The 27098-nt window shown below is 40.7% G+C and overlaps 1 long non-coding RNA gene across 1 annotated transcript; it reads right to left on the bottom strand.

The window, feature by feature from the left end:
• Positions 1 to 1336: 1336 nt before the first annotated feature.
• LOC139975943 (uncharacterized) lies at positions 1337 to 27098 on the bottom strand. The gene is made up of 4 exons (XR_011795963.1): positions 26912 to 27098; positions 17756 to 17852; positions 1751 to 1830; positions 1337 to 1394 (listed from the first exon to the last, which is right to left on the bottom strand). It is a non-coding gene; the product is annotated as an uncharacterized lncRNA (long non-coding RNA).

The following is a 27098-nucleotide window of genomic DNA, read 5'->3' as shown; positions in this document are numbered from 1 at the left end:
TTTTTAATGTGGAATACTTGACAGAAGAACGACTTGTTTATGTCGACCCGTTAAAGCCTATTTGTTTTATTTCATAAAAAAAAAGGAGGGATCGTAGTATGCTTTCGTGAAGTGTTCGCTACATACGGAGCTGTATACTGGATAGGCCCAGTGAAATCGGCGCTAACTTGGTCATAATCGCCGTGTTTTTTTCGTCCTTCAGCCATGGATGAAGGCTTAATTATTGCATGGGTTATGATATTTATGCAGCCCCCAACAACACAACGGACCGGCATTTCTCTCGGATAGTTTACAACATTTGTAAAGTTGAAAGTTGAAATTTCTAATGATATACAGTAGCGTAATACAGTGGTTGTTCTCTCAGTGTAAATGTGCATGTATATGGAACGGTATGATCGTCGCGCATCCGGTACATGCCTGGGCTTGGCACTTGTGTTCCTAACATGACGTCATCATTGTCTTGTTTTGAAATCGCATTCTCAGATATCTATTTTCCGATGCGAATGTTAAAACGTTAATTAATAATTAGTCCTTGAGGTTTTCAAGGTGATGAGGATAGTTTTGAACATAGATTTTCTCATAGATTCAGAGGAAGTTACTCTCGATTAGTTGGATTTTTTGTGTCATGGCCTCTTTAATGAAATTTTACAAAATAATAAACAATAGATGACATTTCAGAAATGTCCACAGTTTCTGTGATATGATTGACAGAGTGCCAAGACAATAAGAGACAGGTGGGAAGGGAAATGAGGCAGGGGGGTGACTATCAACAAGACTGGAAGCAGCTTTTTGGGGTTATACTGCCATTTGCAATAAGTTAACCAACCGTTCTATATTGCATTCAAATTGGAATGGCAAATGGTTGACAGTTTTCTAGACCTGTAGTTTCACCCCAATTTTTTTTATTTAGTCAGTAATTTAAAATTCAACTAGATTCGAAGAACTTTGTTTTCTTGTTTCTACTGTAGTGTGTCAATCACATCAGAAAATCAGTTAGTTTGCAGTATAATTTGAACTTCCAGATTTCTTCTTGCTGGTTGATTTGGTCCAAAATGGATCAAAGGCAAAAAAACAAAGAATTGATATAACAGGTACTTAAAGTGGTGGTACTCACTTATGATTAAGATTCCAGGAACTGAATTCTTTGCAATATTGTTTCCTTAAGTAAGGGTTAATGTGATGGTTGAAGTGGCAGCTTGGTACATTGTATGCTCCTTGGCATTCAAACTTCCCATCATTGTTGCAGAGTTTCTGATTTCCATCAGCAGTCCTGTCAAAGCGCATCTCATAGAAGTTGTTTGCTTTTAGCTGACTCCCGAAAATTTCTATCACTCTTTTTTTTTCGCTTTCATCTCTTGGTCATCAGAATCGTTGGAAAGTAACTTTCGTTTTGTCTTAAAATAAAATGAAGACAAATCAAATAAAAATTGATACTATTTTCTTAAATCCTTTTTATGCTTTAATAAAATTTGTTGATGCTACCATTATGCTAGATGCTACAATTCATGAAAATTGACACCAGAAAGTTAAACAATAACCTGACATATACTGTACAGTATGTTAAATTATGTACCAGAGAATTTTACATGATTACATTACAGTCAAGTGAGATAGATAGACAGACAGACAGACAGACAGACAGACAGACAGACAGACAGATAGATAGATAGATAGACAGACAAGATTTAAAGTACAATGTAGCACTAGCTGAAAATATATGTATTTGAATTTTGTTTTTTTTCAAACTCACATCATAGAAAACATTTCTAGTCCTGGTCTCTGCTTTGAATTTCATAAACTGGCTTTTGGTTTCATACTTCTCTTCAACATCTTGTAAGATAAAAAGAAAACAATCACTGTAATGGCATGATGAAATTATTAGTCTCATTACACCACTTGTAAACCTTTTAATTTTCTTTTCATTAATGTAAATTACAACAAGAGAGCCAGCAGGTTTAGTGATAACTTGCCATTTGCTATGAGAACAGCTAGTGTGATTTTCTACTTTTGATTGCAAACAAACTTTCACCTCCAGACATGACAGTTGACCTCTGGTACTCACTAAGGTGAATCTAATGAAGTTCACACTTCTTTAGATTTTGAGTAAAATGTGCTGACAACGGTTTCAGACTTGTGACCACAAAGGCTTTGAACCTACTGTAATACCAATATGAGTTCTATTATTCAATAAATTGTATAAAGTGCATCCACGCTTTGCTTTTGATGTCATTGAGCTTGCAAGGTTTTGTATAGTTGAACACTGATTCATAAGCATTAACGACCTATGAACTCTATAATAAGGCAATGTAATTACTAACCGTGGAACTATATACTGAATTTGAAGCTGTTCCAAGCTTTGCTTTGTAATGAACCATGATTACAGGTTTTCAGACTTTGACCTCAGTTGATCTCAAATGACCTTTGAGCTCCACAATTATCAATAAGGATCATTTACTCACCAAAGGGATCCATACAGCAAGAATGAACTTAATTCAAGCCTTACTCTGTGTCTTATACTGCTTACAAGGTTTTTGGAATTTGAACTCTGCTGACCTAAAATGACCTTTGACCCTCAGTAATATTAACAAGGTATTTTTTACTTACCAGGGGAAATTGACATAGCAAATACGTACTGCAAGCACACATCACTTTGTGGGTTATTGTGCTAAAAAGCACAAGGGTTGCAATAGATACATAAACATACAAACTCACTCGCCATCACCATCGCACAGATAAAACACGACTACAGGAAGAGAACATTTTGGTTTGTAAATGCCTTCCAACCCTCAAAATCATAAAACTTGTCTACCTGTCTCCTCACAACCTTAGCACAGAGAGGCACTGCCCCATGGTGGGAGGCCTGAGGGGTGGGACTTAGAACCCCCCGGAGCTCGCATCAGCGAGTGACCAAATGGCGACTTGGCCTGTAGTGTGTCCGATAAGTAACAGGCAACGAAAGTAGTTGGAATCTTCCAAGCCGCTGCCTTGAGAATGTCTACTATCGGAATCTCTGCAATAGGGCTGTAATGGCTGCGACACCCCTGATGTCATGGGCCCTAGGTCTGCCTGGACCTGTTGCAATTGGGCTGATAATTTCCACCAACCAGCAGGACAAGGTATCCTTTCAGGCTGCTGAGTAAGGCACTCGAGGAAGGATGAACAGGGATGTCGAAGTACCCCTGAGGTCTTCTGTTCTGTGGAGGTACCACGTCAGTGCCCTAACGGGACACCACAGTCTGTCCTCGGGGATCGAGGAGGAGGCTTTGCTCTCTGGGATGAAGATGTCTCCCGGAAGGAAAGCCAGGACCTGATTCTTGGCGATGAAGGAGGGGTTGGGAACCATCCGCATCCCTTGATTCTTGAACCGTATGTGGTTCCTCTTTGTAGAGATGGCGTGAAGGCAACTCCTTGCAGAGGCTAGGCGATGAGGAAAAGCGTCTTTTTGGTGAGGACCGCAAGGGATGCCTTATTGCCTTTGCCATAGGCTCGTAGGGCGCCTTAGTCAAGGCTTGTAGTGTAGCAAAGAGTCCCCAAGAGGGGGCGAGGCTTTTAACTCGTGGGTGCATGTTTGCCATCCCCCTGATCATCTGGGCAGTTTCTCCGTTGTTGCCTGGCGTGGAGCCGTGGTGGAAGCCCTGCTAGATGGTGGCAATAGCCAAACGGTACAGTAGTTCTTGATCATCAAAACCTGCTTGCCTTCTTGAAACAGTGTGAGCAAGAAGTCGGGGATTGAGGTTTTAGAGAGGCCTTGGTACAGTAGGAGTAGGAGTCTGTCCTGTTCCGCACGATATATACTTCAAATCTCCGTTGGCGGGAATCGTAAAGTTGCCACGGTTGTTCTCCTTCTGGCGTCGGCTGAAAATCATCTTTGTCTGAGGGTAGACCTGACAATTTCCAGGCAACTAACTGTAGGCCATTGATTTCTGGGTGAGCCAACGTCCCCTGTCTCTGGGTCAACAAATGTGGTGTGTCTGGCAGAATAGCCGGCGTGTCTGCGAGGAGCTGGAAAATCTCCCTGAACCAGGGTCTGCGGGGCCAGAAGGGAGCCAGCCACTAGGATGAATCTGCCCCTGGAGTGGCGGATCTATCTCAGTACCTGACTGATCGTGCAAAGAGGGGGGAAGAGGTAAGCCTCCAGTCCATCCCATGAAAGGGACAAACGTGGAAAATCCTGTCGCATGTGCATTGTGAAAGGGTCCACTAGTTGGGGTCCAGCTGTCCCCTGGACAGAGCATCGGCCATCACATTCTCCTTTTTGGTGTATGAGAGGCCCGTAGGGCCATGCCGGATTCTGCGGCTGTGGTGAGGATCTCCCATGCCAGACGGCACAATCTCTCTGACCCATTACCACCGTGTCTGTTGATGTAGGCCACCACCGTGGTGTTGTCTGAGAAACCGTGTCTGTGGCCGAGTGGATAAAGGCGGTGGCATTTGAAGCAATGAGGCTTAGCAATCGGGAGGTTCGGGGTTCGATTCCTGGCCGGGTCATAGTAAGGTGGGTTTTTCATCCAAGAGAAATCTACGGTTTTCCCATCTGAAATGACTTTCTAAATTGAAAAGATTCCAAAATTTGAGTTAAATGTTGAATTGGAAGCCACCCGACGTGTAAGTTGTAATCCATAAGCCCTTGCGGGCTTCTCCCACATTTGTGGTCGCTTAAGCGTCGTAAAAATAACTGCTGATTATTATATTATTATTATTATTATTATTATTGATGGTGGTCAAGGTGCCCCGTACTTGGGCGTGGAAGCCCGTTTCACTGCCAGCATCTCCAGGATGTTGATGTGGTAGGATTGTTCCCCCAATGTCCAAGTTCCCCAATCCATACGGTTGCTCCAGTGAGCTCCCCATCCTCAGAGCGAGGCTATGGTCATCACTGAGGTCATCAGGAGGTTGATAGTGAAAGGAACTCCCTGGCTCCACTCCAGTACTCTGGTGTGTTCCACCATTGGAGGTGTTGGGTGAACTCTTCCGACCTGCTGATCGGTGTGGCCATGTCCCGATCTTTGTGGCCTGGGAACTTCTGGAGGTGTAATTGCAGTAGATGCATGTGCAACCTGCAGAGGCTTATGACGTCGACCATAGCTCAGGGCCGCAATCTCCCCCTGGAGAGGCAATTTTTGGACGGGGTTCGTGGGTGTTGGGGTTCGCCTTCCTCCGCTCCTGAAAGGCGGGCTGGAGGTGATTTCTACTTTGTATCCGTGTTCGATAGTATCCAACACCTACTTGTCCCCGGTAATAGATTCCCTTGGTAGGAAAAGTTTGAGTCTCCCCCCCCCACTAGCAGTTATTCCGCAGTAAGCACCCCTAGGGCCGAGCGGGGAACGACGGTCTGGAGGAGCGGTCGTTGTCACGTCGGGTCGTTGTTGGTTGGGCTCTGTTTGCCCCTCGTGCTATCCATGGCAGTGAAGGTCAATGGAAGGAACCCTGCGTCCTGTCCCGTGAGGCGCCTCTTCCCAGTGCTTTGGAGGGCTAAACTCTGCTCCTTTGGGGTCTGTTTTCCCTCGGCCGTAATAGTCTAGCTCTGAATCTCTCTGAGGATCTGTAATCCGACTAGGCCAGGGTTTCTCTCCGAGCCACTTCCTCTTGCAGCTTTTGTTGGAAGCTCCCAGCGAAAAAATTGTTACTGAAGGACGGGAGGGAAAGCAATCGAAACTTAGATTCCACTGAGGGCCATCTGATGGATACGACGATATTTTAGCATCGGGCTCTAACCGACCAAATCGCTACCGTAGCAAGCTGGTCGTAGACTAGCCGTACAGAGGGCTCAACATGAGCAAGAGCTGTCCTGCCTGGGGTCTTGTGACCTGGTTCTAGTCCTGGGGGAGTTGCTGGTGGTAACCGCATTAGGACTTCTGCTGTCAACATAAGTACCGAGCTGAATTTCATGCCAGACCGGGCTGCCTTGTCTACATCAACCAGTAAGTCCTGCTTTAATAAGTTGGTTATGATTCTTGAAGACGTGGGAGGAGGAAGGTCCCTTGTCTGCTCGTAGTTTTCCTTCGCCTCCTGGGGGATGGTTGGGCACTTGAACAGGTCCTTCCAGGCTTGTTTGGAACTCTGACAGCCTGTTCCGCCTTTGCTGGAAATACCATCCACCGGCTTTTTTTACTGCGATAGATTCGAACCTGTCGTAGCAGGTGGAGTCCACCGGCATGGTGGACTTTGGGCGGGTCAAAGCTTCCCCTGTTGATGTCAGTTTAGAGACAAGAGCTGGGCGTTGTGGTTGTGGTTCCGGTTCCTAGAACCCCAAGTGTCTCCGGAAGATCTCTGCAGCTCGAGCTGTCTCCTCCCAATATCGGAGCCTCCTACTGGGAAGAGGGAGCAGCTGTCCTCTGTAACCTCGTCGTCTAGGCCGGACAGGTTGACCGACGCTCTGCAATCAAGAACAAATCAGGTTCTATTGTTTGGTCTGGGATAGACATGGTGTTGCGGCCGGGCTGGCCATGGGTCGCAATCGCGCCTCAGCACCGACATCTGTGGTTGGTGCCTGTGTTTGTCATTCCCCTTCTAGTAGCGGGTGGAGAAGGCCTGTCAAACAAGCCATACAAGCTGGCTCTTCCTCTTGTTGCCGTCCTGGGGACTGTCGTCTCCTCTTGGTTTCCCAAAACCCATCGTCGAAAGAGGGTGAGGACTCGTCTGAAGCTGGAGATAAGTGTTTCTCCCTTCCCCGGGGACCTCGTTCAGGACCCGTTCTCTTTCCGGATTGGGCCCTTGCCCCTGCTACCCGTTCAAGGTATCCAGCAGTTGTTGCTCTTGCCGGCTCCAGGCTTCGGGACCGGCTGTGGCTTTGGTTAGGAAGTTTTCCTGCCCCTGCTCCCGTTCTGGGGACCCAGCAGTTGTCAAACTCGTCGACTCCCGGCTTCGGGACTGATTTAGGATCCAGTTGGGAGATCTTCGAACCAGGCTTCTGCCCCTGTTCCCTCGTTGTGGGGACCCAGCAGTTGTCGATCTGATTGGTTCTCGGCTCCAGGACCGGCTCTGGATCCATCTTGGATGATAATTGGCTAGTATGAATACTTTGTTAATGTCAATTCCACTGTCTATGCTAATAACTCTATACTAATGGCATACAATAAAGCCCCACCATACCTGCAGGGGAGAGAGGGAAAACAACGGGAAATATATAAATTATAACTGACATAACGTACTCCCCCGCATCTTTCTCAAGCAACAGCAGGAAACAAGATGGTGGAGTCAAAACTAATGTCCATAACTACTTGTTACAGAAGAACATAGTGGGCCAACTGTACCCACGCACATGAAAATGTCCTCGTTAACTAAAAACAATCTTTACAGTCTCGTAAAACAAACTTGATAACTTGGTATTAAAAAGTTCTCACTGAATCCTTCACAAGACTATGTCTAGCGAATTAATGTTCTCTGACATTAAATGTAAAACAGTATAGAGTCCAATGATTCATTCATCGCGATCCATTTTCAGTTCACCAAAGCTGAGGCATTCCAAAAGCCAATCGCTATCTGCTCCTCTCTTGGTTAAAGCGTCTGCCAACTGGAGTTTACTCTGTACCCATTCAATTGTCTGAACTTCTCCTGTAGCCATCATTCTTTGGATCTCTGCAATGTTGATTCTCAGGTGCTTCTCATGCACTTGTTTAGTTGAATGTACATTCTGGTATTAAGAGACTTGTTGTCTGTGTATACGGTGATGGGAATTTTGTTGGCACTGTAACTGTCAAAATACACTTCTGTTATCAGAGTTCCGAGGTACACAGCTTCGTCAAGCGAATCTTGCATAGAAAGAGTTTCAGCTGCTAGGGTACTTGATACTTTCCGCTTTATCTTATTGGATGTCCAGGCTAGAGGACAACCCTTCTGTGCATGTCCTGTCAGAAAAACCACATGTCCTTGACTGCTAGACACACCATCAGGCAGATTTCCCCAGGATGCGTCACAGTCGCTACTTGGCCCAATGTTTGGGAAAAGAATACTTGCAGAAACATTTTTTGCATGACGACTCGCCTTGTTTGCTTTCAGCATCTGATCAACTGTAACATTGTTCATGTTCATATTAAGTTCCATAGCATCATAGCTCAGATCTGGTCTAGTTTGTGTAGCTACCCAGTTTAGTTGTCCTGCTGTGGCTCTCAAATTCTGCATCTCGACTTTGGTTAATGGTGATGATCTTTCAGTCTTTCTCTTCTATGTCACTGGTATTTCTTCCATCTCCATCACATATTCATCTTGATTTACTTTTATCCCACTTTCAACTTGTTCAAGATCCAATCCAGCATAGCGAAAGCTCTCAATTTCTCTTCTACCAACTTTGTATTTGTCAACTACTCTATCAATGACATTCTTGTTGAATGCTTCTGATCCTGCAAACAGGAAGTCATCTGCATGCATGACAAACACTCCTTCCAGCCTCCCATTGTTGTACCATCTGAACAAAGCTTTATCTAACTGTGATTGTTTGCAGTTGAGCTTCAGAAGTTCTTCTTTAACACTGAAAAACCAGTTACGGGATGCATCTGCTAGCCCATACACAGCCTTTCAATTTTCCATACCACACCTTCTTCTCTCACCTCAGACATAGGAACTAGATACACATCTCTGTCGATCTTCCTGCCTTGTAAAAATGCAGCCTTAATATCTATGCTTTCACACTTCCAGTCTTCACTAGCCGCAATCGCCATGACGATTCTCAAAGTGGACTTTGAAGCAGTGGGTGAATCAGATGGTATTTGTTGTTCCTCTTCAAAGCCTCTAACCACTAGCCGTGCTTGTAAACCTTTTTCACCATTGGGTAAGGTTTTCTCAGTCACTACCCATCTTGCAGAAAGCTTCTTTTGCCCATGATCTTGAACTTCTGTATACACTTTAAAGTCCTGCCAGTTCTGTAAGTTTTGGTGCTTTGCTTGAACAACTTCATTGTCCCCATGATGACTGACAGGTATGAATACAATATTGGCATCTGCACTGCTGCTTACATGTGCATCACTACCTGCATTTTTGATGACTTCAAACTCAACTTTGTCCAAGTGAATTCCAACTTTCTGCTCATCTTCTCCTCTTTGAACATTGACATAATGTTTATTTCTTCCTGTTGCTTTGCCACCTTTTCCCATAACTGTGGCTTGTGTCCATTCATCATCTTCTTGAAGACGATACTTTATCTTTGTGTTAACATTGGGTATATCAATTTTGGTTATGGTATTCTCAGGATTTGCCTGTTGCTGTGGTTGATTTTCAGGTAAATCTTGTTCATCAGTGTCTAGCTGAGATTCATCAGTATTGCTTGTGTGACTATTATTTATGTTAGGTGCTTCAATGTGCTCTTGTTCTTGTTCAATGTTAGTTTCTATTTCTTCATCCATGAAATCTTCAGCAGGAGTTTCTTTGGGTATAAATTTCTTTTGCTTAATTTCATTTCCATCTGTTTCTTTGCTCATTTCTTCTTTGCATGTCTTGTCTGGAGCACCTACGTCGGGATGTGCCTTAATGGCTCTAAAGGAAGCAACTCGTATCAACTGGCTCCCATGTCTTACAAATACTACTTTGCCATCTTGTCCAATAACTTTCCCTGGACCACGCCATCTGTTGCTGTCATCTCTCTTGTAAAACACTCTGTCTCCTGGCAGAAATGCCATTTCTGCTACTCTGACATTATGTCGCAATGCTCTGCGAATCCTCTCAGATGACTCTGCTTTAGTAAACGCCCTTCTAGCTGCATGTAAAGCATTCAAATGCTTCAGAACATTATCACTGACTTCAACTTCTTCCAATGCAGGAGGCTCATTTAGAAGAACTGAAGGTAAGTTGGGGCTTTTACCCAACACAAGTTGAATGGGACTGAACCCCTGGTGGGTCTGCATACAGTTCTTGGCATTAACAGCCCAAGCCAAAGCAACACTCAACTCCATGTCTGGATCATCTTCAATCATCTTCTGTACACAAGTATCAACTACGTAGTGATTTCGTTCACAAATTTCATTAGACCATGGCGAATATGCAGCCGTTGCACATACTTCCACATTAAACTATTCAGCCAACTCTCTATATTCAGCATTATCAAACTCTCCACCGTTGTCTACCAGGAACTTCTTTGGTGGACCAAAACCAGCAGCAATCCACTCTGTTGCAACTGCATCTACTATGACTTTAGGTGTGTTTCTTCTAATCAGCTTGCTCTTGCTAAATCTGGTAAACAAGTCTATGAAATGCAGAAAGTAGACATCTCCAAATTTCTTTAAATCCATAGCAACCACATCATTAAATTTCTTTGCCAATGGTAAGCATACTACTGGTCTAGATGTGGTTTTCTTAAACCGCTTGCAAACATCACACTTTACACTTATGTCATCAATCAGGGAGCTGCAATCATCATCAAACATCTCAGCATTCTTCATGATGGCTTTGAGACTCTTGGCAGTAGGGTGGGCAAACTGACGGTGAAGCTTCTCAATCATTTTCACTTTCTCTTTCTGTGTCTTCTGTCCCAAAACCATATGGACGTTCTCTACTTTGACTTCACACTCTTTTAGCGGTATGTAATAATGTCCTGATGAAGTTGTGTCGAGATCAATCTTCTTGCCATTGACTTCAAGGGTATCGTCCATCATATTCAATTTGAATCCTAAACGCTTCATGTCTGGCTTGCCAAGAAGCAATGGTATGTCACTGTCTACCGCATCAGTTGTGATGGTCGTGCTCTTGCCGGCAATAACACAAGGAAATGTCATTTTTTCTTCTGACTTCACACTACTTCCTCCCCCAAACTTGAACGTTGTTCCTCCTGATGATATCTTCACATCTTTCTTCTCATTACTTGATAATGATTCCATGAAAATTTGCTTCCACACACGTCCAGTCACAATTTTGGGACAGGCCGAGTCAAACACAGCGGAATTTGCTGCTTCTACCATCAACACTTGTTTATCATCACTCGAGTAATCATGCACCTTATACACTTCTTCATTACTACTAGCTTCCATTACTTGTTTTTCCTTGACTGTGCATGCGGACAATCTCTCTTGAAATGCATTATTGACTCACAAGTATGACATTTCATGTACAGTACCGCTCACGTATAACTCGCGTAGACGTATACTCTACGTTTATCTACGCGATTATACGCGATTATACGATGTTATACGTTTCTGTACGCGACTTTCTACGCGGTGTCTACGCGGCGTCTACGCCGTGTCTACGCGGCTTAGGGCTTCGCTTCAGTGCACCTGAATAGGGATTATACGCGTGTAAAGACGTACAATCTCGTATAATCTGTAAACGTAGGATATTCTCAGCCGCTTTATATAGAAGAGCTTCTATGGGTTAGAATAAACTGTGATGCACAAAAGAGTCGGTAAACTCAACATCAAGTAATGTCTCCTAAGCCTTTCCAAAATATTCAACCACAGAGTAAGCATATACTTAAGCCGTTAAGAATAAGAATAACAAAGAAAACAGCGCTACTAGAAGTACAAACGATCGATACAATCAGTGCAGGAAAACTTCAGCATGGAAACTTTTATCAATTACAATGTGCACCAGTCTGTTAATATTTATACGAGTTCCTCCCGTTGGGCATTAAATTGAATGTAGGTAACAATTAATGAGAACAAGGTAGGCCTTGGCCTATCCTACCTTTTAGCCTTCATCGAAAGTTACGCCGTATATACCTCGCAAGAAAACCACGATAACCGTTTAACGAAAAAAAAAATATATATTTGAACTTGAAGATCTGACTTCCCCAAAAGCAATGACAAGGTTTTGGTTAGGCCTACTATTAAAAAATATTTTCAGAAGAAAACCCTTACGATTTTTTCCACAAATATTAAGGCTTAGGTATTAGTGCTTCCTCACAATCAAGAAGCCTCCACGAATTTCGCTCCGCTTACGTAAAACTTCTATATATATATATATATAACACGTGGAAAGACCCGATTTTTTACACACATAATTCCCATTGACATTAGTCACGGAACATAAATTGGTCATCGACATTCGAACTTGCCCAGGTTCACTTCACCATGGGAACGAAAGAAGTTTTATCAGTCGAAATTTATGATTGGTTGCCTTTTTAATAAAATGTTATCGTAAACACAAACATAAGCGACTTTGGAAACTTTTCCTACTGTATATGTAGCGTTTCTATTTTTCACTCCTGGCACGATGCCAAACAAAATATTTCGAAATGCAGTGTATTGCTTTTTCCACAAGGGCCATTGCTGGTATATTATATTGAAAGTACATAGGCCTGGCCATTCAGAAAGTGTTGAAAAATCGTGTAAGGTGAATTAATGATTTGAACAAAGTCAAAGGTGATACAACTTTGAACACAAAGTTGCTGCGAAGAAATATATCGAAGTAACGTCATGTTTTGACAAAAGCATTCAATGTACAATAACTATTTACTAACCTTTTGAAACAAAAATTCAAGCAGGAGTGGGGAGCAGTAACACGAAATAAGAGAAATATCGACATATTGATGATAATGGCCATCGGTTTCGGGCGACAACCAACCATTCCCACTATATGTTATCCTGGTTCAACTTCTAAGTGGCTTCCGTTCAACAAAAATATCGTTTTACCTAGGCTCAAAACGTCGCACAAAATATTTTCAAAACAACGGTACACATGAAGTAATCCAATAAATCCCAGACTGAACAACTATATAAATACGGTACACTACAGCATCGTTACTTTAATGTTTACCTCCTGCCGACACAACCGAAAATGTTTAATGTTTAATATGTATCACGGAGATACGTATTGAACTTTTTTTTTAAATAATTTCAATGTTTTAACATGTCACTCCCGTAGCTCCTTAAAAGTTGCTAAGCTTTTTATTGATAACGCCGAACGTACCGCCATTACCAGACACACAAGGCGCCACGAAATGTAACACTGTTTAAAAAGTCGGAAACATCTGAAAGTACTAGTAATATGCAAATGTTACGAACGTTTTACCCCTACGTTAAGTGTATTTTTTCTCACCGTTCAATCGTCCGGTTATTTTCCTTTTTTTTATCTTCAATGGTTATCGAAGTTTGGTTTTGACAATGAGGAAATGTTATTCGCAAAATTTGAACATATTGAGAAACAAATCCCAGGGCGTAAAATCTCACGAACCATACTTGTACTTCCAGGAATCCAGGGTAAAGCTCGTTGCTGCAAAAATTGAGCTCACACGCGCTAAGCAAGGTACCTGGGAGACTGCTTGGGCCACCCCTCCTCTCTTACGAGACGGGTTAATATAGTGTTGCACGTTTTTGGCAGTTTGCCAGGGTTGTAACAACTCCTTGTTAGGTCAGAATGGAATGCAAATTAACAGGTGTCAGGCATGTGAGCAGAAACCAGGACATGACCTAGATTTCCAGGGTAGTCAATATTCCGCGCGCGCACCTGCAGTTGGGATATTTGGTGATCACGTTTTAGTACGCATGACATGGGAAAACGAAAACCTCAAATGAAACTTACTGTTGGAATACGTGGATTTTACTCTTCTGATGTTCGGTTACAACTGGTTCTTATAATGTCAAGTTGAATGGAGCTGGTAAGCATCTTAGCGCCATTTTAAATTGTGCTCGATCACTTTTGTCATGGCCAATCAGTCTGTGGATCCTAAATGTTTTTTATTTGGCAAACGGACATTCGAGGGAAAAAGTCATGCAATTGGAAACTGTTTTCCTACATTCTAAGAAGTATAAGTTTTTTTACGTAACACCTCTTTTTTTGTTTAAAGTTTTGTTTTAGCATAGGCCTACTCGTTTTGCGGCAAATTCTCTGCCTCTTTCAATACATATTTTCCAATAACACACTTCTTGCGACAAAGAATTACCATACGTTCGAGTTGTTCTTTTTTTTCAAATAAAATAATGTTTCTCGTACGAAATCTGAAAAAAACAGGCGGCCATTATTTTTTCTTTTCATTGCTTTAATACTAGTTCAGAATACGTGGCTTCCTTTACAAAATATTATTTAATGATAGTTTAGATTGCTTGTAATCCGAATAGACACCCCGGGGATTCAGGAAAAAGGAGGCCCCTTGTGCGGGCGAAAAACATGTTTTGTTTTTAACCTGCTTCAAAGTTGTTCGGTGGAATTTTTTCTTTTCATTCCAACGAACCAACGGTAAATTAAATAAAAATTGACAAAGAAACGCTTAGTAATACTTTATTATTTCTTCAAAATGTTGACAACTATTCAAAGTAAACTAATCCTCCGTGGAACAGAACCTCTACAACTGAAAAATAAAGTCGGGGAAAGAAACACTGAATAGAAACCCAATTAACAAAAAACATTCTATGCCATCAAACACTTTACCTTCGTCCCCTTCGCTGCAAAGTGAATATCACCTCTTAAACTACGATGTAAGAAACGGCTGTTTTAAACATCTCACTAACTCTTTCGGCGACTTTAATCCCTATTCATTGAGCACAATAGCATTTCCTGCGTATAAACTCGTAGAGGGATTATACGCGGTGTCTACGCGGCCTCTACGCGGCAATTTCTTTGTCAACGAGTTTATACGCGAGTGTACGTGTTTATACGTGTTTATACGATTCTGTGCGCGTACACATGTCCAGTTATACGTGAGCGGTACTGTAATTCCCATCAGCATTATGTGGGTTTCTTCTTCTAACATAACTCTGAAATCCTCCTCTGTTGGATTCTCCTGGTTGGCTGTTTGTTGGTTTACTTGTTTGACTTCCTCTTCTGCTTTGATTACCTCTTCCAGCACCACGATTATATCTCACTCTTCCCCTGTAACCTGCATAGTTACTTCCACGATAAGGATTTCGTCCTCGTGTATAATACGCTGCTTCTTCTGACTCTGCCTGTACCTCTGTACTATGTGCTGATTCTTCCTTCATCAGTGGTTCATTCACTCTTTCTCTACTAGACATAGCTTGATCACCAAAAAACTTCCTTAACGCTTGCTTCATCTGATCATACATTTCCTCCTTCTTGGAGTAGTCAACTGCTGTCAGCACGATTTGTTTTTCTTTCTTGCCTAAACCAGCACCATCTATCAACTGCATTGCTAAAACAACTTCTGGGAGAGTTACGCCTTCTTTCTTTAGCTCTTTCACTTTCTTCTCATACTCGTTCAGGCACTCCTCCATCGTTTCGCCGCTTGTTTTCTTCAGGTTCTTGTACGAACACCATGTTTCACAGACTGTGCTCAAATCATCTTTCTTATAAAATTTGTCAAGCACCACAAAGATTTGGTCAATGGCATTTTCCTCATTTATCTTTATCTCTTCATTTTGTATTGCTAGCCTCACTTTCTCATTTACTCCTCTGCTTGTTGGCAGCTTGCTGTACAGCATGAAACCCTCTCTTTTCTTCTCCGCTTTGGTAAACTGTGCCCATAATGTAACGTCAAACTTCCAATCTTCATACGAAGTTGATTTGGTGTCCCATACTGGTGGCCCCATCATTTGTTCTTTTATTGCTTCAGCCATCTTCTTTTCTTCTTGTGCACTTTCACTGTAATACGGTTATTCAGAGTCTTTATTATCTTCTGCTTCTGTTGGTCTTTAGGAAACTCGCTCTGCTACCATGATAATTGGCTAGTATGAATACTTTGTTAATGTCAATTCCACTGTCTATGCTAATAACTCTATACTAATGGCATACAATAAAGCCCCACCATACCTGCAGGGGAGAGAGGGAAAACAACGGGAAATATATAAATTATAACTGACATAACATTGGAGACCTACCAACCGGGCTCCTGCCCTAGCTACCCCGGTCTGGGGACCCAGCAGTTGACTGTAGCTCCGGTTCCCGGCTTCAGGACTGGTCTCGGATCCGGAGTGGAACTTCGGTTCTGGATCCCCTCTGGGGTTTTGTCGGACCCGGGCTCTCCGGAGCCATCTCTGTGCACCCACCACGCCAGGTGCAATTCTCTGCCACCCGGACGGTCTGTCCGATCCGGTCAGGATAGATTTCCTCATGGGCTTTTTCTTGGCCAGAGCCTTGTCCTTGACTTTCCCTTTGGTCATATCAGATCTGGATGGCGCTGGGACCTTGTGGGGAAAAATCTCTCCCCCCTTTCCACCTCTCTCCTCTTTCTCTCTCTCTTCTCCAGCCTCTCTTGGCCACTCTCCACTCCATATCCCACCAACTCTCTCACTTCCTCCTCATCTCCAGTCTCTCCTGCCATTCCCTCCCCTCCCGGAGACCGTTGGGGTTCGGGAGGAGGCCTAGCTTGTCTTGGAACGCTGGCTAGCCAGCCCTGTGTCAATCTCTTGCCATTGTGCTGGCGTAAACAAGATGCAGACCAGACAAGGGTCTTTGCGACTACAGGTCCTGCATCTGGGACAAAGATCATGGTCATCCCACGCCCGAATCGGGCGGAACATTGAGCAATTAACACATTTGAAGTGGATCCGAGACATAACTGAAAAACCCTAGGAAAGACTAGAAAGGGTAGTCCATTGTAAGGAATGTAAACTAACTATAGAAAGGAAGAAGTGGGGTGGGAATGTGAACTAACAGAGAGTAGAGTTACGTAACGAAAATATCGCGCCCGCTCGGGGCTCGCGGCTTACAAAGTACGCTACAAAAGTGGAATCCCAACACTTAGAAAAAGCGATCAAGTAACAAAAAGTACATGAAAACGATCAAACATCTTAGAAAAAGTATATCAGACAAATATACATGTATACAAAAAAAGTGAGGTACCGCCAGTCCGCACCAGTGCGAAACAGGCGAGAACGAACAAAGCAGAACTTCTACAGTAACTGAGAAAGTAACGCTACGCTACTCAAATACGAACACATGGGTGTGGGATGCACACTAAAAACAGCCCCCAAACTCTCTACCTTTATAAGAAAAGGATACTGTACTTATCAGGCTGTTAAAGACTGTAGAACGTTCTGAAATCCCAAAGGGTGTATTTAGAAGGTAAAATCCAATGTATTCCGGGCAATTTCCGTAAGATTTTATATCCACTACAAAAACGCATACATGTGTAAGTTACACTTTCTTAATGGTAGAATTAGGAAGGGCAACAACCGGAGGAGCCAGTAACTGAGGGTGTACAGTAGGGTGTAAAGATTACCAGGGCATACTAGACAAGTTAGAATGAGGTGGTAAGATTGTGAGGAGACAGGTAAGGAGTAAAGTAAGCACTAAGATAGCTATTGTATTTTGAACACCAGATTCTGAACCATTAGGTTGCAACTTATTTAATAAAAATTTATTATCACCCAAAATTTGTAAAATCAATGTGGCAGCATTTTCAGTGAAAATATGGTCATGTGCACTACTTTTCAGAGGATCATAAAGTCTGGAACTCTTGGGTTACAAAGCTTTCTGTGACATTGTGTATAATGTTGTGTATAATGAAACAATTTGCAGAGGTTTACAAACCAGAATAGCTATATATATATAGCTCATCTGAGGATGTTGTAGTTTGCATGAAATGAACCATTTACCCACTCACATGAGCATTGACTTCTCTTGAAACTGGTCTGGTAGATTGTAATAATGCAATGACAACAATTTCCCTGTTATGTATTAAAACAAACCCCATTACATCAGTATTTGCATAACAAACAAGTTAACCAAACCAGTTTTGCAACAGGTTACTTTGGATTCAATATAATTCTACCATTCAAAGAAGGAAATGTAATTGTCATATTCTAGTTAAATCAGCTGAGTATAAGTTTACAAACAGAAAAATAACACAATGAATGCAGTACTGTATATCTCTAACCATCAACATACAGTTCATTTAAATCTCTAAGACATTTCACAAGTCCACTACAATTCTGACCTTTGAACCATTCGTCATCGTCTCCTCGAGCTTCCTTGTCGTTGTCTCTATCAGCGATACTGAGACCTCCCATACTTTCTTCAAGAGCCATAACTGTCTGTAATGAATGGAAGTTGATCAATTAGAACCAGATGTCCTTTAGAAACATGACTTAATTTACTTTGACAGGTGAGAATGGTAATATATAAGACTATGGCAAGTTCAATCTCACCTTCATCTGCTTCCATATTTCTTTAATCTTAAATATTAACTAGAGAAACTTATATTTCACATCACTGCACCTTTTATTTATTACCTGGAATAAATTAGTGTTGTCAAATATGCAAAACTATGAACTTGAAATGCAGATATTCAAAGGCAGCCTGTAGTTCCTCAGTTTATTATCATCAATTAAGTTAAAAGAATTTTCTGGTGACAACCAATGTGAAACTTACATCAGAGAGAAACAATTACACACTGCTGACTGAACATCTCATCTCAATATTTGCCCCTAACTTGAGATATGGACAACTTCATTAAATTTAACGTATTTTGACTCCCTACACTGTCAACTAAGTGGGAAGGGTCAAGGGAAATGTAACATTTGGGTTGAAATTGGAAATGTACAGAACATGGTCAAATGTGGTATGGCTAGATAGTTTAAGAGTTATATTTTACCACTGTGCTTGCAGAACAAAAATATAATAATTTAATAAAAAGTTATAGACATGTGTAACACATGCCAATTTGAACTTGTGTTATGCCAAATATTCTCAAATTCTGGGGATATTTTTAAAACCAAATTTTGCCTAGTACAAAGATGACTTAGAAAGAGTACTTACACAACCTACGGTAGTAGTCATGGTCAATATTATGCATACCACAGGAATACAGTTATTTTAACAGAAGTTACTTCAAGTAATGTACTTTGGATTGATTCAATATAGCCAAACATTTACAAGTTGATATAGAAAAAATATGATTAAAATGTCTGGGGTAAACTAGGATTTTTTGTGTAAAACCAAGTCTTAATTAACCTGTGGTTGTTCGAAGAAATGAATGACCACTGTTAAGACAGTATATGAGTTGTATAGGTTTTGCAAAGTGATAGAGGGTGATGACAATTTGTCATTTGATCTATTTGCAGGTATTAAGTTACAATGCAATCTGGATTTTACGTTTACAGAACTACACAAAGTAACAACCTCCAAATTATCATTTACTTATAGGATGATGATGTCACTCGCTGCTACTGTATTGGTTGTAGAATAACCACCATGAACATACTGTAATCAGGCCTAATTCCCATTTAATTATAGGATAATGATGTCACTCACTGCTACTACTGTACATTTTTTGTATAATAACCACCATGGACATAAACATAGTGTAATCAGGCCTAATTCCCATTTACAGATAATGATGTCACTCACTAATACTGTATTGGTTGTATAATAACCACCATGGACATAAACATACTGTAATCAGGCCTAATTCCCATTTACTTATAGGATGATGATGTCACTCACTGCTACTGTATTGGTTGAATAATAACCTCCATGGACATAAACATACTGTAATCAGGCCTAAGTCCCATTTACTTATAGGATGATGATGTCACTCACTAATACTGTATTGGTTGAATAATAACCACCATGGACATAAACATACTGTTATCAGGCCTAAGTCCCATTTACTTAAGTTGCTAGAACCTTCTGCAACTCAAAAGTAACACAGGAAAAAAACTGTCTTCATGAGCTGTACACAGCAAGCAAAGTTGATACGGTAAATATTCTGAACGTTTACCAGAACGACACAACATGTGTATTTCATTATTACTTACAATGCACTGAAGATCTTTATTTTGGTAAAAAACGCTAATTAAAAGTCCAATCAATTCACCATGGTGTGGCTCAGCTAAATTAGTAGCCAAAGTTTAATACAGTCCAAGATGCACAAGTTTAGCACTTGAGAAAGACACAACAATTTCATACAGTTCACATTGTCTTAAAGATTGAAAGCATGTACCAAAGGGGTTACATGTTCACGCACTAACGACCCTCTCAGATTTAGATGAAACTTCATCACAAAAGTCACTTTTCGCGAATCGCGCAAGCACAAAATGGCCGCCTTGACCAAATTTCAACCGGCTATATCTCGAAAACGACATGGAGTTTGATTTCAATTTTTTTGTGTTCATTTGGGACATACTCAATCATTCTGATGATGTTTCATCAAAATCTGAGAGGGTCACCTGGGGACCACTGGTTGATATGACAGGGAATGACCCAAGTGCAAATTATGGGCTAAGATGCTTTGTACATGTACAGTACTGATTTCGCTTAACTCCCGTTGAAAAAAAAATCAACGATCGATAACAAAAGTTGAAAATCGTTGAAAATCGATTAAAAACGAATAATTTCGTTGTCAAGATTTAGACTACTGCGGGCACGGTTGTCAACAAAGTTTCAACGAAATTTCCACGAAAGTTATCGCGATCAAAAACCGCCAAGGCAATTCTAGACATATCAAGGTTGTGACTTGCGTTGAATCCTTAGTGTAACTACAGCCGTTTTCAGACTACACCAGAAGTTGCAGAGGAATATTACAAACGTTGCAAAAGTTTGATTGTATATAAGACAGAGTTAGTTCTGTACTAGGTGTTTGAAAAATGATTTGGCTAGGATAATAACAAGAGCCCAAGGGCACTGTGGTTCCTTGCTTGGGGTATATGACAATACACATAATATTATCAAGCAAGATTGGGCTCAAATAGTCCAAGTAATTGTGGTCCTACATGTTCCCATAAAGTAACCAACACTATAGCCAACACTTTTGTGATCACAAATGTGATCGGATTTTGGATCAAAAGGCACTTTTGAGATCTAAATATGGCGTCGAAAATGTAAGAAATATAATAGACCTACAAGCGTGTCAACAGATATGATAACATTGGTGACCTCAGATGACATGACCTTTAAGTTTCAAAATGTTCCACCACCCTGTTCACAACTTGTCCCAAAATATCAACCATGTCACACCTTGGCATTGAGATTTAATTGCATTAAATTAAAAAAAATTAACTTTGAACTTGTATACATAACTTCACACACAAAGGTCACCCGAAGGTCAACCAATTGACATTTTTGATCGGTGAGACCTAAATAGAGCATGACTGTAAAAATTCAAACATTTTTTCTTTGCCCATTTTCTCCCCACAAAATAATACTTTTTTAACATTAGCTGACCTTTGGTGACGTTGGACCACATGACCGTTAAGTTTGAAAATATTTCCCTATACCATTTGCAACTTGTCCAAAAAAATAAACCTTGTCACACCTTGGCACTGGGAGTTATTGCATTAAATGTCTGAAAATTAACTTTGACCTCATATAACTTCGCACACGAAGGTCACATGGGGGTCAACCCATTGACATTTATGATCAGAAGGTACCTTTAACATCTGAAAATAGCATCGAAACTGTAAAAATCCACAAAACACGAAAAGATCACCAGAGGTCAAATTGAGGTCAAGGGTCACCCAGATGCGGGTTGACAATTGGATTTCATTGAAGCAACTCCCAGCCCTTAGAGACAATTTGTTCTCAAGTTATCGCAAAAATACTAGTTTTTTATCATTGCATTAAATGTCTGAAAATTAACTTTGACCTCATATAACTTCGCACACGAAGGTCACATGGGGGTCAACCTATTGACATTTATGATCAGAAGGTACCTTTAACATCTGAAAATAGCATCGAAACTAAAAATCCACAAAACACGAAAAGGTCACCAGAGGTCAAATTGAGGTCAAGGGTCACCCAGATGCGGGTCGACAATTGGATTACATTGAAGCAACTCCCAACCCTAACGGACAATTTGTTCTCAAGTTACCGCAAACATACTAGTTTTTTATGATTAATTGACCTTTGGTGACCTCGGATCACATGACCCTTAAGTTTGAAAATATTCCCCTATACCATTTGCAACTTGTCCAAAAATATCAACCATGTCACACCTTGGAACTGGGAGTTGTTGCATTAAATGTCTGAAAATTAACTTTGACCTCGTATAACTTCGCACACGAAGGTCACACGGGTGTAACCAATTGACATTTTTGATCGGAAGGTACCTTTCATATCCAAATCTAGCATCAAAACCAAACATTTCCTTCTTTGCTCGTTTCCTCCCAAAATAAGCACATTTTTTCTAATGTGACCTTTGACCTTTTGACCTTGGTTTCAGATGTAGTTTAATCTCCTGATTCCAAAAAACAAAACGACAAGTCTGTACAACCATCCTAACTCCGACCGAAAAACTTTGACCCCATATAACTTCGCACATAAAGGTCACACAGGGTCAACCTATTGACATTTATGATCAGAAGGTACTTTTGACATCTGAAAATAGCATCAAAACTGTAAAAATCCCCCAAAACACGTAAAGGTCACCAGAGGTCAAATTGAGGTCAAGGGTCACCCAGATGCGGGTCGACAATTGGATAACATTGAAGCAACTCCCAACCCTAACGGACATTTCGTTCTCAAGTTATCGCAAAAATACTAGTTTTTTATCATTAATTGACCTTTGGTGACCTCGGATCACATGACCGTTAAGTTTGAAAATGCTCCCCTAAACAGTTCACAACTTGTCCCAAAATATCAATCTTGTCACACATTGGCACTGGGAGTTATTGCAGTTTTAATATTTTCGGCTTTTGGACCATAACTGACCTTTGGTGACCTTTGTGGGCACCAGAAACAATAGGGCACACCTTCTCCATATGGCGGATCTATAGTCCAAGTTTGGCCTCAATCCAACATTCCCTTATTGAGATAGAGCGTACCCAAGCAAGTGTCACAGACACACACACACACACATACACACCCATACATACATGCCTACACACACACACACGCCAACCTGACTGCATAGGTTCCTTTTGCTAAAGCAAGGAACCAAAAACTAGTCTTGGTCGATCGTAACAAGCACATTCTATGACTCTTAAGTTATAGGCTAGTATTTAAAGTTCTAGGATAAGTTTAAGCTAACTCACCAAGGAACACAGTGTCAGAAAAACAAGAAGAAAAAAAATATCAACAATGAAACAGTCGTAGCTGGATATCAAAGAGATCTTTATTCCCAATTAATTCCTGTGTTACTTGACGTACTACAGTACCGTTTACTACAGAACCGCACTCTCAAACTTTTCTGCATTCCGTCCAAAAAACCTCCCCCGGCTTCAATGCACGCAAAAAAACAAAAACAAAAACTGTTATTTTCCCCCTAACCCGTTACTGTAAGTTGCCCGCGAATGCAGATGGACTGCCCTGGTAATTAAGGTTGCAGCCTGGGTCTGGGCCACCTATAGTATGCTGCTTACATGTGCATTCCCTACCCTGGATATCCCCACCACCAAACTTTCTTGAGAGGCTTAGTCCAATCATAAACCTGGCTTTGTCAAATTCACGCCTACCATATGTTAATTAGCATAGTATTTATCTTCGTGGGGGTTTAGCACTGCAGAACCTTTGGCTGGCTGCCTCTAGAAGCAAACATTATTTTACCCCTACTGTTCGTAATGGAATGGATGTTACCTGTTTCTAAGTTAATTGAAAACCAAATATTCATTCATATATATATATATAAGTAGAACAATCCAGCAGGGATAGAAAGTTTATCTTGAATGAACCAATCAGAAGTCCTGCTATTAATAAAACTTGAAAACACCTGGCCAGCAAGAGAGTTGCAAACAATTGTTTCCATGACTACTAAGAAAATAAAGCAGTGACTTGGGGCCCACGTTGGGTAGATTTCTGTGGAAAATGAATATATTTTCATTGCTTATTTGAGTATTGTATATTGGGAAGAGTTGATCAAACATTACTGGGGAGGGCTTTCAACTGGCCTGACGGATTTCAACTGGCCTGACAGCATGTAAATTTAATTTAATGAGAAGGGGGAGTTTTTATGAGTCTCCCGGTATGCGTCACATGAGAAGTAAATGTTTTGTTTTCGGTTTTATCATCGTTTTTCAAGTGGAACAACTCATAAAATCATATCAAATGAAAATAATATATATTTAAATATCCTTCCTTAGTTTTACTAATCAGGAATGTTTGATAAGGCATGCAATGCATCGTTCGAAAATGTAATTTTAAAGCAGAATTGAAAATGAACGACATAAAACAATATATATCTGTGAAGCGTGTGGAGCACAACTTTGAATATTCGTTGTGAAAGAAAACATAATGAACGATGTTTACTGCGTAAATAAATTTCGCGGAACTGGTATAGAGAAATTACGTACTGCAGCTTACGTCAGAGAAGCTCATAAATGACACAGGTGGATAGAGCGCATCAAAATTCGGTTTAGGAAATCCCTATACAGCCGACAAAAGTCGATGTCTCCTTCCGTTTTCGAGTTATAAGCGATTTTGTGTTTTTGCGATATGGTTTTCAGTATATTTTCATTGAATAAGGTCGTTTTTTTGTGTGTGTTTAAATAAGGGTGTGACCTAACAGATATTTCGCTAACGGTTTCACCATATCGCCTGCCGGTCGGTTAAACGTTTAAACGCCGTTTCCTGATGGCGGCTTTTTCGACGCACCGTCACTCGACTTTTAATCAAAATAGGACGTTATGAGTACAATAACTAATGTTTTCTTTTCCAGCAGATAGCAATTCAGGCAGCAAGACAACGATCAATGTATGTTAATTACTAATTAGGCCCAATAATATTGCGAACCTTTCGTGTAATAATAATTGCCTAACACACATGATCAGTATTCGTGGTCTTCAGAAGTTCAGATCACTGAATTTATATAACTCGGCCTTCGGCAACATCGTAACTTTTGAAGAAAAAAAAACAATATATATTTGTCTATCTATCACAAGATTTTAAACAAAAACTCGCCTAAATTAGCAAACTTACCCACCTTTCCTACTTACTCATTAAAAGTCATGTTAAGAAAACAAATTACGCACGCACGTGTTGTGCGATGGGTTGTAAAAATCAAGTTGAAACTGGTTTGAGCAGCCGTCGATTTCATTTTCTTTCTCTTGTGTCCATAGAATTTCTATGCTTGTGTCACATACATGATACAGTACCTTACATTTGATACGAAAGTAACTTCAACAACAGCTTCCCAAAATTTGTGTCGCAATAGGTTAAGATTTAACCACGCTGCGCAGTACCATTCATAATTTGCATATTACACTAAAATTTACACTCGGCGTCCAGATGGCGGGAGAATTTAACATCATGTTCAATGTGTTGTGTCGTTCCCATGGTGCGATGAACTTGGGCAAGTTGCCAAGTTCGAATGTCAATGACCTACTTCTGTTCTGTGACCAATGTCAGTGGGAATTATGTGTGTAAAAACTCGGGTTTTTCCATGTGTTATATATATATAGAAGTTTTTACGTAAGCGGAGCGAATTTTAGGGCGGCTCGTTGATTGTGAGGAAGCACTTATCTAAGCATCAATATTTGTGAAAAATATCGTAAGTTTTTCATTTTCATTCATTTTCTTTTATGTTTGCCGCAATCCCGCCCGCAATGCATGCACAGCATAATACCATGTGTGAAAAAATGGCTGTACACATGCGGACCTGAGAGAGCAAACTAGCCATGTGTTGTTAATGTTATAACGGTACTTTCTGGAACGACCATTTGCGTCTTTTGGGGTCAACATATTTTCACACGGGATTTCACCATGCCATTGATCGATGTACACGGGTGATATGTCGCAAATATAAACTGAGAAAACGAATTGACGACACTATCATGAGCTCATGACTATTGGCCTACTACTTTAGTTATATTGAACACATTATTCATCCCTAAAACATCGTTTTTTTGTTTTTTATAGATAGTTTGCAGTACATTACTAAGTTCTTTACATATTTTTAAATAATTTTCATGTTTAAAATGTAAACAAAATAGAAAAAATAAAAAGAGAAAACGCCTTTTTGAAAAATGGAAGTGTCCTCGCAGAATGGGCGGGGCATCTTTATTTTGCTTCAAGTAACATGTTTTCGCTCGGAAACAAAGTTTCATACTTCAACTCTCATAAAAACCAAATTTACATATCTTAAAAATAACTATTTTTAGTAATCTGCAAGTAAACCAAGTTTATATGTCCATTCACTGTTATTTAAAGGGTTAAACAGAACTTAAACTTATCTGGAAGGGTGCCTCGTGGTACATAGCTTGTACTGCAACCTTCTATTTGACCTGGCCAAGTTAAGACTTATGTCACTGTGTTTGGGGTTCACAGTAAGAAAACGTCCCCCGTCAGTTTAGCTACATGAATTTATGTGCGTTACTACTCATACAAGCCTGAGAATGCTCTTGTAAATATTCCCGCTTTCAAACGACTGTACCAAAGTCTAATTGATACTGATAAACGAAGTTACGCGTTTTCCGACGATTCGCGTAACCACATATTGACCTTCTATTTCGTTTAAAAAAGAATTTCAACGCATCGTTGAAAATTCCACGAAGGAAATGACTGAGATAACCAATCGTTAAAATTCGGGGAATTTCGATAAAAATCGGGGAATTTCGATTAAAAACACGTAGAAATTCGGTTATTTTTCTTTCAACGAATTTTAACGGGAGTTAAGCGAAATCAGTACTGTATGCTTAGTTGACATTCCACTTTCAGGAGAGACCTAGCTTCCATGATTTCATGAGTATTAAGGTAAAAAGTTGACTTATAGACCTGTGATTGCAGAGATAGATTGTTGGGCTCCTTTTGTCACAATGAGAACTTTTTTATCCATGCTTAATTTATTTTGACTGTTTGTGATGGCTTTGCAGCTGCTTATGATAAACATACAGTAGGCCTATTGCATGGCCATGTGTTTGACACTAGGCCTAGTTTCACTAAGCTTGCTAATCAATGCACTGCATATATTTTGTTGTTGGATAGCACTAAACTTGGGGAAGTTTATCAAAACAGGAGATGTGGTTCTTCCAGCCTAGAAAACGTAGGCCTAAGCCAAGTAATAACTAATAAAAAGTAATATAGCATAGCAATTGTAGAATACCCAGGTCAAGCATGTTGGCCACTGACAAGCCTACGTGATGTGTCTAGGATTTTTGTACAATCCGACTAGGCCTAGTCCTGAACTGGGGCGGCGTGCACTACTCTTATTCAGATATTTTACCTATTTAAGTCGATGAGTGATCGATGTACCGGAGATCTTGCTTCTATGGATACTAAATGGTATTTGAAAATATGGGGAAAAATAAACCGAGTGATTGCTAGGAAAACTAATCTGTATGAAACAGATCTCTGCAGCGAGCTGTTTCGTGTCTCAAATGTAAATCTGGCTGAAGTTGGCGAACAATAAG

Source organism: Apostichopus japonicus, chromosome 11 (assembly GCF_037975245.1).
Source record: "Apostichopus japonicus isolate 1M-3 chromosome 11, ASM3797524v1, whole genome shotgun sequence".
Taxonomy (NCBI): domain Eukaryota; kingdom Metazoa; phylum Echinodermata; class Holothuroidea; order Aspidochirotida; family Stichopodidae; genus Apostichopus; species Apostichopus japonicus.
The sequence above is the reverse complement of the archived record's forward strand: the minus strand, read 5'-3'. Positions and strand labels throughout refer to the sequence as shown.